The sequence below is a fragment of the Littorina saxatilis genome, linkage group LG9, assembly GCF_037325665.1.
Source record: "Littorina saxatilis isolate snail1 linkage group LG9, US_GU_Lsax_2.0, whole genome shotgun sequence".
In the NCBI taxonomy this organism is placed as follows: domain Eukaryota; kingdom Metazoa; phylum Mollusca; class Gastropoda; order Littorinimorpha; family Littorinidae; genus Littorina; species Littorina saxatilis.
In genome coordinates this window covers 57,628,672-57,643,529 of record NC_090253.1, presented here as the reverse complement: position 1 = coordinate 57,643,529, position 14,858 = coordinate 57,628,672, and the positions used below count along the sequence as shown (strand labels likewise).

General features: G+C 44.4%; 1 long non-coding RNA gene and 1 pseudogene across 1 annotated transcript in view; one reads left to right on the top strand and one right to left on the bottom strand.

The window, feature by feature from the left end:
- The window catches only part of LOC138976594 (uncharacterized), a 9,761-nt gene extending 1,572 nt beyond the window's left edge, over window positions 1-8,189 (bottom strand). The window contains exon 1 of the long non-coding RNA XR_011459089.1: window positions 1,469-8,189. This is a non-coding gene — a long non-coding RNA (uncharacterized lncRNA). The remainder of the gene's footprint in view (window positions 1-1,468) is intronic.
- Window positions 892-1,458, top strand: LOC138976986 (KRAB-A domain-containing protein 2-like; annotated as a pseudogene).
- Window positions 8,190-14,858: the final 6,669 nt, after the last annotated feature.

Genomic DNA, 14,858 nt, shown 5'->3' with positions numbered 1-14,858 from the left:
ACCACGCGTTATTTCAGCAACCCGTATACAGGTTACCGCTCTTGTTGTCGACCAGAAGAGGAAAACGACAAACACTTTGCAGCAGAGTCAGCATGCAAGGCTATTCTAAATGGCAGAATTGCTTAGCACAGGACAGGAAGAGCGTGGGTGATAAGGCAATACCATATTCTGTATTCTGTGTTAACATGCTTGTCAGTTTGTCATCTCGTAATACTAACAACTAGCGAAAAAAATGTATTCTGTATTACATGGTTGTCTGTTCATCTCTTTGAGACGCGAACAACTAGCGCCATACGAGGATTGTTCTTAACAACTAGGAGGAACTGCACAACGCACGCAGCAGTACGCTGTGCAGTAGGAGACATAAAGACTGTGCGTCATGTCTCGATGCACGGGACAGCTGGTGATTCTGCTATTCTCATTTTCTGTAGCAGCGTTACTTTCTCGCTTCAAAGGCTCGTGTTAACCCGTGATTTGTAAAAATGTAAAAATAAAATTACAAATCATGGGGTGGTGGAAGGGAACTTTAAGACATATTGTAAAGAGAGAACCAGAACGCAGTTGAACGCTATTGCCCAGTTCTACAGAAACAAGGACGCATTTTGTGGAAAAGACAGAAAACTCTTTCATTATGATCGTGAGGTTTTAGCTGCTGACAAAGCCGGTGAAGCTGTTGACAAGCACCTCAACGACACTCTTGGCTGCGGATCACGGCCTATGGCACATATACTGAAACCTCGCTATGTCAATGTGTCAGAAAATCTCATCGACTCATGTCTTGCGAAATCAAAACGCCATCACATGTACTGTCCAAAGTTTACAAATCGCCCACGACTTGTCCCAGTGACCGCCAGAGCAGTAAATGAGCGTTGGCAAATTGATTTGATAGACATGAAAAACGATTCCATCTGCGATGGAGGAAAGTCATTCAGGTACGTTCTTCAAGTGATCGACGTGTTTTCAAGGTTCATCATACTGAGACCTCTTTAGAAGAAGTGTAGCAAAGGAGTTCAGCGAGAAGTGGCAAACATTTTCGCTGAACATGGACAACCGAAAGTTATGCAGATGGACCAAGGAACAGAGTTCAAGAGGGCCTTCCGAGACTTTCTCAAAAAGCGAGGCGTTAAAATGGTCAGAAGCAGACCTTACCACCCACAGTCACAAGGGAAATGTGAGGTTAGTCATCGAGGCGTGCGTCGGAAAATCCGGAACGCCATGCAAAGGAAGCACGGTTTGAACTGGGCGACCGACCTACACGTCATTCAAGAAGTGATCAACGGCATTTCATCGAAAGTCCTTGGATATCAGACTCCATCAAAGGTCTACCTGAACAGAACCTCTCCAGAAGTTCGCAAAAAAGCAGCAGAAGCAACTGCCCGTTACTCGCGACAAATGGTTGACCGACACCACCAACAAAACGAACAGTCCGTCTACAAAATAGGAGAAGCGGTTCTCATCAGATACCCACCCACCAAAACTCGAAGAGGTCACACACGGAGGTTTGTCATCAAGGGCACAGTGGAGAAGAGAAACGTTTTGGCCTCAATGTATCAGATCCGGTTCAAAAAGCCGAATGGACCCGTAACCTCGGACGTTTTTCCTGTAACAGACATTACGAGTGTTACAAGTGAAAAGGAAAGAAAAGCGGAAGGTGGAATCAAAGAATCTGCGGGAGAGAGCTCGCAAGAGAGACCACAGAAACAAGTATTACATCGTTCATTCTGACGACTACATTGAAGATCTGCGCAACAACAATTCTCTTCAAATTCTCCTTGACCCCAGGGAAAATCCTGGCAGCTGCCAGTTCGAAGCACTGGCACATCAACTCAGCAGATTTGAGGTGCACAGAACACCACACCAGCTGCGCCATCTAGCTGTTGGACACATGCGAAGACATGCAGATCTGTACACACAGTTTGTGGAGGATGACGAATTTGCAGTGTACCTGGCGAAAATGGAAAAAAAAGTCAACTTACGGAGACAACATGACACTATTATCTCTTGCAAGAGAATTCAACATGCAAGTGCTTGTAGTGTCAAACAGTGGTACAAAGCACACAGCTTTAGTCTCGGACAGTGGTATCTACGACCCTGAAATATTCCTCCTGCAGCTCAGACACTACCCAGAGCATCATTCTCTGTCTGTTCAAGTCAAGCCTGATTGTTTGAACGACCTTCTACATCCCTTCACAGAGGACATTTTGCCAATCAGTGGCAAACGTGCACATGGAACATGAAATCAGTCGCCCCTGTCACCTGGAGCGCGAAATGAGTCACCCCTGTCGCCTGGAGCGCGAAATCTTCTTCTTCTTCTTCTTTGTTCATGGGCTTAGACTCCCACGTACACTCGTGTTTTTGCACGAGTGGAATTTTACGTGCATGACCGTTTTTACCCCGCCATTTAGGCAGCCATACGCCGTTTTCGGAGGAAGCATGCTGGATATTTTCGTGTTTCTATAACCCACCGAACTCTGACATGGATTACAGGATCTTTTCCGTGCGCACTTGGTCTTGTGCTTGCGTGTACACACGAAGGGGGATAAGCCACTAGCAGGTCTGCACATAAGTTGACCTGGGAGATCGGAAAAATCTTCACACTTAACTCACCAGGCGGCCGCGGCCGGGATTCAAACCCTCGACCTTCCGATTAAGAGGCCGACGTCTTACCACCCCGCCACAGCGCCCGTCGGAGCGCGAAATGAGTCGCCCCTGTCACCTGCAGCGCGAAATGAGTCGCCCCTGTCACCTGGAGCGCGAAATGAGTCACCCCTGTCACCTGGAGCGCGAATTGAGTCGCCCCTGTCGCCTGGAGCGCAAAATGAGTCGCCCCTTTCACCTGGAGCGCGAAATGAGTCGCCCCTTTCACCTGGAGCGCGAGATGAGTCGCCCCTGTCGCCTGGAGCGCGAATTGAGTCGCCCCTGTCGCCTGGAGCGTGAAATGAATCGCCCCTGTCGCCTGGAGCGCGAAATGAGCCACCCCTGTCGCCTGGAGCGCGAAATGAGTCACCCCTTTCACCTGGAGCGCGAAATGAGTCGCCCCTGTCGCCTGGAGCGCGAAATGAGCCGCCCCTTTCGCCTGGAGCGCGAAATGAGTCGCCCCTTTCACCTGGAGCGCGAGATGAGTCGCCCCTGTCGCCTGGAGCGCGAATTGAGTCGCCCCTGTCGCCTGGAGCGCGAAATGAATCGCCCCTGTCGCCTGGAGCGCGAAATGAGCCACCCCTGTCGCCTGGAGCGCGAAATGAGTCACCCCTTTCACCTGGAGCGCGAAATGAGTCGCCCCTGTCGCCTGGAGCGCGAAATGAGCCTCCCCTGTCGCCTGGAGCGCGAAATTAGTCACCCCTTTCACTTGGAGCGCGAAATTAGTCGCCCCCAGTCGCCTGGAACGCCACCACGGCTTCCCTTAGAAGTCCAACGCAACTAGGAGGAACTGCACAACGAACGCAGCAGTACGCTGTGCAGTAGGAGACATAAAGAGACTGTGCGTCATGTCTCGATGCACGGGACAGCTGGTGATTCTGCTATTCTCATTTTCTGTAGCAGCGTTACTTTCTCGCTTAAAAGGCTCGTCGTTGTCATGTCCATCTTCTCCCTTCTCAGTGGTGCTATCCAGGAGCGAAGAATTGGAGGAACTGCACCACACCAAACAGACTTGAAGGGCAGGTCAACGTCTCACTACACTGGTGACACGCCTAACACAGAAACCATAAAGCTTATTAGAGGGGTATTCTGTATTCTGTGTTACACGGCTGCCTATTCGTCTCTTTGCAATGCGAACACCCAGTGACATACGAGGGTTGTTAAAAAAAAAAGAGGAACTGCACGACGCAACACGCTGTACATCTGAGACATAACAAAGAGCTTGGAGGCAATGCATCATCACCAAGGATTAATCATTTTTCCTTGACAGTGCTGCTTTGCGAGACTATGCTTAGCCTAAAGACTGGTTTACCGTAATGTCCTTGTTTGAGTGTTTGTTTGTTTGTAACTAAATTATTGTAGAAACACAAATGACGCAGACTTACTTATAATGATTGGCTGCTTCACACACTGTCACCTTCCCAGGCCATTGAATATGATTTCATAAATGATTATAAACCAGAAGAAGAAACCTCGTCTGACAGCAGCATGCACGGCTATTCTGTTTTCTGCCAGAAGCTAACGGAATTCGTTAAAATCGGTTGAACGATCGGGTTTTGGTAGATTGATTGATTGATTGAAAGAAAGAAGGTGACTTAGTGATCAACTGAGGGAGTGAGTGAGTGAATGAGTAATGCCTGCCCTTGATTTTTCACTTCACAACACAGTGGGTAGATGCTCCTGGAAGTGTTGGGTGTTCTCTCCAGCTATGACATGTTTGTTTGTTTGTGTGGGGTTTTTTTATTAGCCATTTGTGACCCTCCACCACGAAATGAGTCGCATGTCACCTCGCGCGGTTCTGCGCTAGGCTTAATACAAGTCCGGGGAGTGTCTTGTAACAGTGTGAGGGTCACCTTAGTCACAGGCTTATAACTCAAACAGTTTTCGCTCTTTTCTAAAACGGTTTTCACCACTGGATAGAGCATAAAAAACTCTTTAGGAAAATGTAAAAATATGAAAATCATGCAAAGGTGACATGCGACTCACTTCGTGGTGGAGGGTCACATTTATCGTCAAAGAATAAAGTCAAGGAAGCTTAATGTATTGACATTTGTCACTATAGCAGTGCAACATCAACGCCAAAAGGCAGTGGTGTCGCAGGATGCGAGGCAGGCTGTACACTGTGTCCAGTATACTCAGCCAGTAAACTGCTGACAGTGTGGGAAGAAGGTCACCGTCCGAGCTACACAAACTCGTGCTGCATTTGTCACAAACATGACCAGTGGCTGAGATACAGTTATCCCAGAGACATCGCTTCAAATCCAGTGAATGAATCAATGATACAAGGATATAGATTTCATAATATGTCACAGAATATCCCAGAGACATAATTTCAAACCGAGTGAATTCTCAAATTATCTAAATCACACATGGATTGTGTCACAATTTGGTGACATGGATTGGAGATAAGAACACTCTGTCGAGTGCCTATCTCTAATTGTGATGCAACGCGCCTGTGCTTGAGTCGGGGTGACGGTACGAAACCGCTGACAAAGCGTAGCGCAGCACGGGGATTTCGTTTTGCAGGAGTTCCACGTGCGTGATTTTGCTTGCTTGGCGAAATCACTGCAACTGTACCGGATATGTGACACGAGGAGTCACGTGATATTTTCAATGTTGTTTCGTGAGGACATGAAACTGGGCACTTGAACATTTAGCAGCAGGAAAGGAGGGTCGGTGTCTTCTTCCTAAGAGTTTGATGGTTTTCAACACGTTATGTTCTACACTTTGTATTAACGTGCCGTTCTGCTAGTACAGTAGGGCTCTGACGAATTTCAAGAAGATACCACCTTTCGCTGTGAAGTTGTGTCAGACGCGAGGCGTCAGGACTCTTGAGCTGAGCGGGGGATTTTTCTCGCGCATGAAGTAATTCAGCAAGAGTCGGATGGCGGAATTTGTTTTTTTGCTTTGCGATCCCTACTGAGGGAGGTGCAGACAACGGTTGGCAGGTTACAAAGGCTGCACCGCAATGCTCAATGCCTATTGAGGCTGTCGCTTTGTGATGCAAACAACCAATCAGACTGTCTCTCTGTGATGCAAACAACCAATGAGGCTGTCTCTTTGTGATGCGAACAACCAATGAGGCTGTCTCTATGTGATGCGGAAAACCAATGAGGCTGTCTCTTTGTGATGCAAACAACCAATGACATACGAGGGTTGTTGTAAACAAACAGGAGGAACTTCACAACGCACGACACAGTACGCTGTACAGTAGGCGACACAGCGAGAGCTATGGAGATGTCTTTGCATTTAGTTAGTTCGTTAGCTGTTGCTTTTCGGGTCCAGCGGACCATAATAGGCCAAATCAGGACCCCACAAGTTAATCATTGCACACTTTTAGCCTTCTAATACATAAAATCCGTAACGTCACCCGAAGGCAACAAAAAAGTCAAAGCAAAACCCTATATGTCAAATAAACTAGGTTGTTTTAAATTTCAAATCTTAAAATAAAGACCAGACTCCTTTAAAAACCCAAAAGGAGCTGAAGAGCTGACCTCTGTAAAAATACTTTTCAAGCTCGAGGTGCCAAAATACTTTTCTCGTTGATCATACAGATCAGCACACTCGGTGCGAAAATGACTCACAGTAAAACCAGTATCACATGCGTAGTCTTTGCGTTTGATTAGTGTGTTTCACAAATATTTCTTCGTGGTTTTGGGCCCCTGCAACCAGGGCGGGCAACTAGGGCCACCACGCGTTATTTCAGCAACATGTACACAGGTTACTGCTCCTGTTGTCGACCAGAAGAGGAAAACGACAAACACTTTGCAGCGAAGTCAGAATGCACGGCTATTCTGTATGGCAGATCTGCTAAGCACAGGATAGGCAGAGCGTGAGTAAAAAGGTAATTTTGTGTATCAGCAAGGTTGTCGGTTTGTCGTCTCGTAGTACTAACAACTAGTGACATATGAGTAATAGTCTGTATTCTGAACCTAAAGGCAGTGCCTTGCATGTTCGAGGCAGGATGTACACAGCCTGACTTAGACAAGGTCTGAGTCAATTGTAAGCAGCCAGTAAACTGCCGACAGTGTGGAAAGGAGGTCGCTGCCCGAGCTACACAAACTTGCGCTGAATTTGTCACAAACATGACCAGTGAATGAATGAGTAAATAATCTTTATTATAGAAAATAATCTTTATTATAGAAGATAATCTTTATTATAGAAGATAATTTCTCAGAGGCGTTGTTTAACATCCAGCGATGTTTAAAGATTTCACAGTGACGCTTGTGGTTTCATAAGGAAGGAATAGGAGAAGCAGCACCACCATCCAGCGAAAAGCACAACACTGTTCCACCTTGATATTGTGAACATGGTTGGTTGGTTGGTTGGTTGGTTGGTTGGTTGGTTGGTTGGTTGGTTGGTTGTTATTTTTTATTGTCCCTTCAGCAGCAACTGCTATTCGAGACCGATTTTGTTTGTTTGTTTGTTTGTTTGTTTGTTTGTTTGCTTAACGCCCAGCCGACCACGAAGGGCCATATCAGGGCGGTGCTGCTTTGACATTTAACGTGCGCCACACACAAGACAGAAGTCGCAGCACAGGCTTCATGTCTCACCCAGTCACATTATTCAGCAACATGTACACAGGTTACTGCTCCTGTTGTCGACCAGAAGAGGAAAACGACAAACACTTTGCAGCGAAGTCAGAATGCACGGCTATTCTGTATGGCAGATCTGCTAAGCACAGGATAGGCAGAGCGTGAGTAAAAAGGTAATTTTGTGTATCAGCAAGGTTGTCGGTTTGTCGTCTCGTATAGTACTAACAACTAGTGACATATGAGTAATAGTCTGTATTCTGAACCTAAAGGCAGTGCCTTGCATGTTCGAGGCAGGATGTACACAGCCTGACTTTAATTAGACAAGGTCTGAGTCAATTGTAAGCAGCCAGTAAACTGCCGACAGTGTGGAAAGGAGGTCGCTGCCCGAGCTACACAAACTTGCGCTGAATTTGTCACAAACATGACCAGTGAATGAATGAGTAAATAATCTTTATTATAGAAAATAATCTTTATTATAGAAGATAATCTTTATTATAGAAGATAATTTCTCAGCGGCGTTGTTTAACATCCAGCGATGTTTATCACAAAAGGATAAAGATTTCACAGTGACGCTTGTGGTTTCATAAGGAGGGAATAGGAGAAGCAGCACCACCATCCAGCGAAAAGCACAACACTGTTCCACCTTGATATTGTGGACATGGTTGGTTGGTTGGTTGGTTGGTTGGTTGTTATTTTTTATTGTCCCTTCAGCAGCAACTGCTATTCGAGACCGATTTTGTTTGTTTGTTTGTTTGTTTGTTTGTTTGCTTAACGCCCAGCCGACCACGAAGGGCCATATCAGGGCGGTGCTGCTTTGACATTTAACGTGCGCCACACACAAGACAGAAGTCGCAGCACAGGCTTCATGTCTCACCCAGTCACATTATTCAGCAACATGTACACAGGTTACTGCTCCTGTTGTCGACCAGAAGAGGAAAACGACAAACACTTTGCAGCGAAGTCAGAATGCACGGCTATTCTCTATTTATCGTTCATGTGAAAAGTAATGTTTGAGCCGTCTTATTTTGCACCGTAATATTCCGCTAAAAAATGTCCTCTGTGCCATAGAAGTGGCTGTGGCTCGCTGTGATGCACTGGAAGGACTGGCCAACGTGACTGACGCCCAGATCGGGCAGCTGAGCGAAACGGTCAATTCTGTCACGGTCACTGCGACCAGCAACCAACAGAATATCACTCAGATTCTGGAGCGGCTCGACGACCTGGAAGGTTAGAGTTAGCTATCAGTCGTGTGAGTTTGTGTGTGTGTGGGGGTGGTGGTGTAGGTGTTTGGGGTGGTGTAGGGGTGCGTGTGTGTGTGTGTGTGTGTGTGTGTGTGTGTGTGAGTGTGTGTGTGTGTGTGAGTGTGTGTGTGAGTGTGCGTGTGTGTGTGTGTGTAAGTGTGTGTGTGCGTTCCAATAGTTACAAATGGGTATTTTTTGTTGTAAACACTCGACACAAACGGGTTTACGAAAAAAAGTGAGTTCATTTTGGAAAACCCACTTTTCTTACATGATGCAAAGAGCGGGAAATGAACCCAAAATGTCACTCCAGAAATATCTCGCGATTGTCTCATTTTCGACATTTGGCCGGTTTGGAGTGTTTGCTCCTAAACACACCGTGGTGTGTGAAATTGTCTGCCTTTGACAGACTTGAACACTCCTCAAGGGACGTAACTCTAACCTGTATCCAACCTTCTTCCGGCCACGTCAGCCATGCTGCCTCGACGCAAGCGGGTAAATTTGTCTGTTTTATGTTTTCGAGTGCTTTTTGAGTTGTTATGGAAGTTTTGATTTACGAAAAGCGATTCCCGAAGCTTAAATTCAAAGTAATAAGTTTACTGATCTGCCTACTACAGATTACCATTTTCAAATTCGCAGGGATTTTCAAACGAGTGATACACTGATAGTTTCTTTTTCCTGCAGCAGATTTTGCTGCAGTCAGCACTTTGTTTTGTGCATGTTTAATAATCCCAATGTCAAAATGTATGAGTATCGAGCTTATAATGTTCCTGTATTGTTTGTTCGACTGCTGATATGGAGTAGCGCACACAATCATTCGTGAGGAATTTTGTCAGACCGCTAGCCTGTTGTGTTCGCTACCCCGTTCCCTCCTTCCTTCACTCTCTCAGTCTCTGCCTCCCTCTACTTATGTTTTGGTCTATAAAGCCTCATATTTACTGGAGTCATCCGCAGTCTCTTGCGCATTACAGGGCCTAGCATTGTAAGCCGTTCGGCGCATTTACGCCGAAATGACATCTCCAATAAGCTAACGCGAAACTCGAATTGGGGAGGGGGTTGTAGTCTAGACGCAAAATCACAAAACCTCTTCAAATTCCAGGGGTGTTGCCCCAGTAGTTTGTAAGCTGAAATCTCTTTTTCCAATGCTAGACCCTGGCATTAAAAATCTTGACATAATTCTATAAATTGTTTCTGACAGTAGGTTTGTTTACATATTTCAGAGCCAAATTGTATGTCAATCTGCATCAAGTGTGTTCGATTTTCTGAAGACGAACGGAACTATCCGCAGTGCGTGGTAAGTTGTCTTCATCATTTTGATTTTTGTGTTACCCACATACACATGTGGAGGGATATCGAGTTAAAAATTTTTTTTCTCTCTTGTCCTTTCACAATGGTCCACAGCATCATTTGCTCAGAATGTCTTGAACTTGAAGGGTTGTGGTGTTTTAGGCCTTAGGCCTGTTCATCAGTCCTGTGATACTGATACTCTAGTAACATTATGGCGGCATGCTGTCTTGTGCGGTACAAGATTGTATGGATCCACAGTGTTTCAGTTGCTGTCTGAATAGTTCTGTCACTATAACTTATTAACACACTATAAGGGAAGACAGTTGCTGGCATCATCATGTTTTTGTGACCAGTGTAAGCCTTGGCATATTTCCTGGAGGATCATCACAACAATAGGTTATTGCTTCCATTTCGATTGGTGTCTGGTGTTTTCTCTTGTTTTCAAAGAGTAGTATGCATATATGTATCCTACATACATGAAAACTATCACCAGGACATGAAAGTGGTTTTCACATGTACCGTTGTTTTGCCAAGATTTAGCGGCAAGAAATGTGGACATAATCTCTAATAATGCAGTGTCAATGGAATGTAAAGTGGGAATGAGAAAAGGAACACAAACAGCTAAAAAACATGCCATAGAAGAAAGAAAATGTTAGAAGAGACAATTTTAATGTTGCGCGGAATGCTTGTGAAGACAGTGAACTACAGGCAAATCCGGATAAGACGAAATGGAAGGGACCGAATTGTTATTGTGTCCTATCCGAAATTTCGACTTGGTCATAGTACAGTGGAACCCCTCTCTAGCGACCTTGAAAATGTTGACAAAAATCGGTCCTTATGGAGGGGGGTCCTTGCAGAGGGAGGGGGCGGGGCCACAAAGAAAGTCACCTCAGATTTTCTTAAAAAAAGAAAACAGAGAAGTGAGTTGCTGACGACCGTTTCCTCAAGCAAACTGCTTCAATTTCATGTTTGACATTGTCGATGGTGTCCACCAGTTCTGGTGCATGTTTCAATGCAAAAAGAGTTAGTTTCTGAGCAAGCATTTCTTTACAGCAGTCCCTGCAATGATGAAGGCCCTCCGAGAAAGAGAGTGAAAAATCGGCCACCGTTCTCAGCATCGGGTATCTGTGTGTAACCTCTTTCATTGACAAGATACTCTTGTTTCCCTGCAGCCTTGACCAGTGAGTCGGTTACCTAATCTGTGAACCCTTCAGTTGTGTTGCTTTGTCAAAAGTTAGACACAGTCAACTAGTTTTGCTCTGAGTGAACAGTGCAGCTGGCCTCAATTAGCCGGTGACACCTCTCTGGCCACAGCACCAAACAGTACATGGCTGGGGGGAGAGAGAGAGGGGGGGGGGGGGTAGCTGGCTAAACTCAGTGGGGTGTCCCGTGTCACTGAAGTCAGCAGGAAGAGCATTGGAGAGAAATAGAGAGGTGTACTCTTCCAAACAATTTCCAAGGATCAGTTGTCAGGGCTTAGGGTAGTCAGTGAGGGAGAGTGAGAGCGGTTTGTGTACAGTCCAGTGCATGGTGAGTGCGTTCACTGCCTTGACCAGTCGGTGTGGCGTCGGTGTAGAGAAGAAGGGAATAAGGTGTTTTCTCTTGTTTTCAAAGAGTAGTATGCATGTATGTATCCTACATACATGAAAACTATCACCAGGACATGAAAGTGGTTTTCACATGTACCGTTGTTTTGCCAAGATTTAGCGGCAAGAAATGTGGACATAATCTCTAATAATGCAGTGTCAATGGAATGTAAAGTGGGAATGAGAAAAGGAACACAAACAGCTAAAAAACATGCCATAGAAGAAAGAAAATGTTAGAAGAGACAATTTTAATGTTGCGCGGAATGCTTGTGAAGACAGTGAACTACTTTGTTCTTCTTTCCGACTGTATCTCCCTGTGGATGACTAGACATCAGTTTGAATTACTTGGCCGGCAAGAAGTTGCTCAGTCGAGTCAGTGTCTGTTTAAAATATCTTTGGTACGTTTGGCTCACGTTAGAGAAGCTCAGTGTGTAGAATAAACAGAAAACTACATGTATGGCAACCATTGGTGATAGCAGGTTAACACTTGTTTTTTTGTTCAAAAAGCAACTGGGGTGAACCTGGTATAACACAGGTAGCCATGTATTCTCTCTGTATATATCTTGTCATTCCCTGAGTTTTATTCATTGTCTAGTTCCAGGACAGAATGGAAGAAATCCTCGTCGACAGAGGACAGCATGAAAGGCGAGCATTCAAAGCAACAGGGTTCAACTTCAAGAAAGTTCAACTTCAACTGCAAGCCAGATACGTCCAGCTCACAGGTTTGTGATTCATAAGAATCAACAGTTGGTAGTGATATATATATCCAGCACTAACTTTGACTCAAAACAGCAAAGTGTTCAATGTAGATGTTACGTCTACCAGAACCCAAGAACAGCTTGATCAGTTTTCATTTTTATCAAATCAGCTGGGCTTGCAGCATTCTGTCAAAAATACAAGTGTATTTTACAAGAATAATGAAAAACTTGTGAGCATAAGACCCCCAAAAAGGGGATGGGGAATAGAAAAGGAGATTAAAGATAAAAATACTAATCAGGTCATTTTTTCTGTCATTTTGTTTATTTCAATGTTTCATAAAAGAACACTGCAAATTTCATGTTTCAGCTGCAAGAGGACAGTGAACTAAGTGAAGACTGTACAGGCTCAGTCGCCACTGAACAGTGAGTTGTGTTTATTTTGTATGTACTTACATGTATACGTGGATTTTACCACGAAGGCTTGAGGGGGGGGGGGGGGGGGTGGGCTATTGTTCTTTGAGTATCCATCCTGTATTTGAGATAGCCATTAACTGTTTCGGGGGGGGGGGGGGGGGGCTATTGTTCTTTGAGTATCCATCCTGTATTTGAGATAGCCACTAACTGTTTCATAAATTTTCTTAAAGTGCATAGGGAAAAGGCACAAGTGTTGCATAACATACTTTTGAATTGTGTTCAAATGGACAAGACATTTTTACTCCTATTCATGTCTTGAGACATATGTCCCTAGCCTGTTGTGCTTTCAAGCTTGCGCCCATTTATTTGCAAACCTGGTTTCATCTACACACATATTAAGGCAACATGAAACCACTTTTCTAACAAACATTTGGACAGCTGAAACATATCTGTAATACACACATGTCTATGCGGCTTGAACCTACTCTTTATTTAGGCCTACATCTTCTTTGGTGCTTGTTAACCCACTTTTCATTCACACATTTTTGAGCAGCGTGAACCCACTTTACATTTCATAACATCTGTATTTTAAATAAATCCAGTTTTTGATTCTTGTCAACCTTCTTTCATGCCTACACATATATCAGCTGCGTTAACCGACTTTACGTATGTTACACATTTTTATTGGAAACAAATCAGTTTCTTAAAGCTTGTCAACCCACTTTTCATACACACATTTCAGCGGCATGAACCCATTTTTATTACACACGTTTCAAAAGTAGAACCCCGCTTGTAACACACACACTTTTCGTGCAGTGTAAACCCACTTTTGATAAACATCTGGTTGAGATCTGTGCTCAACACAATTTCTTAATGCTTGTCAACCAACTCTTCATTCACACAAATATTTGATCAGCATGAACCGACTTTACATTTAATACCCACTTGTTTAAGCTCTGTGCGCAAAACAAATCTTTGTTTGACACTTACGAATATGATCAGTGCTCTTTCATTGCATGCACTAGTGGAAGACAAATGTTGAATACCAATTGTGAAACAAGCAAACCCAGGAGGGGCATCATATGTATTTGGTATTTAGTACATTCATAGTCACCACAGGGTTGTTCCCCACGTGAAATTCGGGTTGCTTTCCTTTGGGAGAGCCAGCAGCTGCAGAGCAGCGCTACCGAGTTATTTTTTTTCCTGCATGCAAGATATCTGTGTATCTGAGTCCCTAGACTTTTGCTGGAAACACAGGATCTTTAACGTGCGCATTGGTCTTCTGCATGCACATGCACACGAGGGTGGTACGATTCCGTCCTTTTAGAGTCTGCACTGAAAGTTGACTCTGGGAAATACAGAAAAATCCCCTGCCGTACCTGGGCTCGAACCCGCAGTCGGCCAGATCGACTGGCTTACAAACCAGACACTCTAACAAACTACGCTACGTCCCTTCCTATAATTCAGTGGTTTTAATTCCAAACTGCAGTGAGGGAGAACAAGACTGTATCCACAGTGTTTCAGTTGCTGTCTGAATAGTTCTGTCACTATAACTATAAGGGAAAACAGTTGCTGGCATCATCATGTTTTTGTGACCAGTGTAAGCCTTGGCATATTTCCTGAAGGATCATCACAACAATAGGTTATTGCTTCCATTTCGATTGGTGTCTGGTGTTTTCTCTTGTTTTCAAAGAGTAGTATGCATGTATGTATCCTACATACATGAAAACTATCACCAGGACATGAAAGTGGTTTTCACATGTACCGTTGTTTTGCCAAGATTTAGCGGCAAGAAATGTGGACATAATCTCTAATAATGCAGTGTCAATGGAATGTAAAGTGGGAATGAGAAAAGGAACACAAACAGCTAAAAAACATGCCATAGAAGAAAGAAAATGTTAGAAGAGACAATTTTAATGTTGCGCGGAATGCTTGTGAAGACAGTGAACTACTTTGTTCTTCTTTCCGACTGTATCTCCCTGTGGATGACTAGACATCAGTTTGAATTACTTGGCCGGCAAGAAGTTGCTCAGTCGAGTCAGTGTCTGTTTAAAATATCTTTGGTACGTTTGGCTCACGTTAGAGAAGCTCAGTGTGAAGAATAAACAGAAAACTACATGTATGGCAACCATTGGTGATAGCAGGTTAACACTTGTTTTTTTGTTCAAAAAGCAACTGGGGTGAACCTGGTATAACACAGGTAGCCATGTATTCTCTCTGTATATATTTTGTCATTCCCTGAGTTTTATTCATTGTCTAGTTCCAGGACAGAATGGAAGAAATCCTCGTCGACAGAGGACAGCATGAAAGGCGAGCATTCAAAGCAACAGGGTTCAACTTCAAGAAAGTTCAACTTCAACTGCAAGCCAGATACGTCCAGCTCACAGGTTTGTGATTCATAAGAATCAACAGTTGGTAGTGATATATATATCCAGCACTAACTTTGACTCAAAACAGCAAAGT